The 2,521-nt window shown below is 44.3% G+C and overlaps 1 pseudogene; it reads right to left on the reverse strand.

The window, feature by feature from the left end:
* Positions 1-403: 403 nt before the first annotated feature.
* LOC102437456 lies at positions 404-1,723 on the reverse strand (annotated as a pseudogene).
* Positions 1,724-2,521: the final 798 nt, after the last annotated feature.

A 2,521-nucleotide genomic window follows, 5' to 3' on the forward strand; every position in this document is an offset into this window, starting at 1 on the left:
ACAATATGCAAGCCTTAATAACCTCCATCTCTATTCCTCTTGCTATTGTTGTCTAATCAAGAAACAACGTTTCTCTGTGTGACCCATTTTTCTTCCTGATGTCTATCCTCCAAAATCTAGAGTTGCTATCTAAAGTTAATTAGAATCGAACACTATAGAATCACCAATACCACTCTGGTAAGTACCTACATCCTCAAATGAGTGTTCCCATCTTAATGAAAATAAACTTCCAACCAAGAACATATACTTTCTTTTCTTTCTCAATGCCTTTACTTTTAAACATGAGGGGGAAATCTTATAGGTATACATGAAAAAGACAGACAGATCACAGGTAAAACAGAAGAAAATCTAATCAGAAAGCTGTAACCTGTATGACATGTTACAGGGCTGAAAAGAATGTTAATTAGTATTCCTCTCCTTCTTTTTCATCCTCTCTTTCAACAAAAGTTACGCCAAACTCCTCATAATTCTTCTCAAGGGCAGCCATGTGCCCACAGGCCTCAGAAAACTCTCCTTCTCCCATGCCCTCACCCACGTACCAGTGAACAAAAGCACGCTTGGCGGACATCAAATCAAACTTGTGGTCCAGGCGAGCCCAGGCCTCAGCAATAGCTGTGGTGTTGCTCAGCATGCACAAGGCTCGCTGTGCTTTGTCTAGGTCTCCACCAGCGACCACAGTGGGAGGCTGGTAATTAATGCAAACTTTGAAGCCACGGGGGCACCAGTCCATACACTGGGTGCTGCACTTGGTCAGGATGGTAGCAATGGCAGCATTGACAGCAAGCCATGTGTTTACCATGAACAAGGGCCACATTTCACCCTCTGGTTGGCTGGTTCCAAGCATGCATTGGTGATTTCTGCTGGTTCAAATCATGCATTGGTGATTTCTGCTACAGCAAGCTGTTCATGGCAGGCTTTCTCAGGAAAGATGACAGGGGCACATGTGGCCACAGGGAAGTGGATGTGGGGATAGGGCACCAGGTTGGTCTGGAATTCAGTCAGATCAGCATTCAGGGCTCTATCTAACCTGAGGGAAGCAGTGATGGAGGACACAATCAGGTTACTAAAGCAGTTAAGGTTAGTGTGGGTGGGGCACTCAATATCATACATGGCCTCCCTCATTGTCAACCATGAAGGCACAATCAGAGTGTCCCTGGGTGGTGTGGGTGATAAGGATAGAGTTGTAAGGCTCAACCACAGCTCTGAAAACCTGGGGTGCTGGGTAGATGAACTCCAGCTTGGACTTCTTGCCGTAATCGACAGAGAGCCATCCCATCAGCAGGGATGTGAAGCCAGAACTAGTTCCCCCACCAAAGCTGTGGAAAACCAAGTAGCCCTGAAGACCTGTGCACTGGTCAGCCAGTTTCCAAATTTGGTCAAAGACCTTCTTGCCAATGGTGTAGTGTCCACGGGCGTAGTTATTGGCAACATCTTCCTTGCGTATGATGAGCTGTTCAGGGTGAAAGAACTGGTGGTAGGTACCAATGCGAACTTCATCAATGACCCTGGATTCCAGGTCTACAAACACTGCCCTGGGCACATGCTTGCCAGCACCTGTCTCACTGAAGAAGGTGTTGAAGAAGCATTCTCCTTCCCCGGTGGTCTTGTCCCTTGGCATCTGACCAGCAGGCCGGATGCCATGATCCAGGCAGTAGAGCTCCCAGCAGGCATTGCCCATCTGGATACCAGTCTAGCCAACATGGATGGAGATGCACTCACACATGGCTGTGGATTAGCAGGTGCAGGCAACACTGGATTAGACACTGGGTTCAGGTTACTATCCCCAACAACCTAAGAGTCAAGGAAGTAACCTACTCAAGAACATATATTTTCAACAAAACACAGCTTAGAATTGATATAGGTTATACTTAATAATTCAGGATTTTTCTGTACCTCAAGATCATCTTTCTGAATATAAAGGAATCAGCATACAATCCTCTAAGTAGAGGGCAGGTATAAGTTTAAAATTTAACTAGCTAAACAGAAATGTATGGGGAGATATTTTTTTTAGAATATTTGTTTAATTTTTTTTATGTGCCTCTGTCCTAAAAGTAAAAAGTAAGACATGAAGTCCAGTTAGTTAATGACTTCAGCTATTTTGGTACACAGAAATGGAAACTTTATTATAATTTGCAGGGGAAAGTGAGGAAGAGAGAAGTCATGCATGTAGGATGTTCTCCCTCACTTTTCCCAACCCTGTGGCAGGCGTCACTAATCGATGTCAGCATTCCTTTCCTCGGACGCTGGCAGAGACCCATAATCCTTTTTAAGGTAGCACTTCAAGCAGAATTAACCCAAGAAGTGAAACACACTTGCTATTTCAGATTGAGAAAGTACCCAGAAAATTTTAGGTGAAAGGTCATTTCTTATTTTTCTCTATTGGATGAGAGTATATTCCAGTTGATAGTAAAGATGGTCCTAACAATACTGAATGCCAGTGTGAAACTCAAATGCTTTCCTCCTGCATTGGTACTGGCTTCTCCCTGGTTCCTCCAGTCTGCGCTGATGTTTTTTTCTTTCT

This window comes from Myotis lucifugus, unplaced genomic scaffold (genome assembly GCF_000147115.1).
Source record: "Myotis lucifugus unplaced genomic scaffold, Myoluc2.0 scaffold_528, whole genome shotgun sequence".
Classification (NCBI taxonomy): domain Eukaryota; kingdom Metazoa; phylum Chordata; class Mammalia; order Chiroptera; family Vespertilionidae; genus Myotis; species Myotis lucifugus.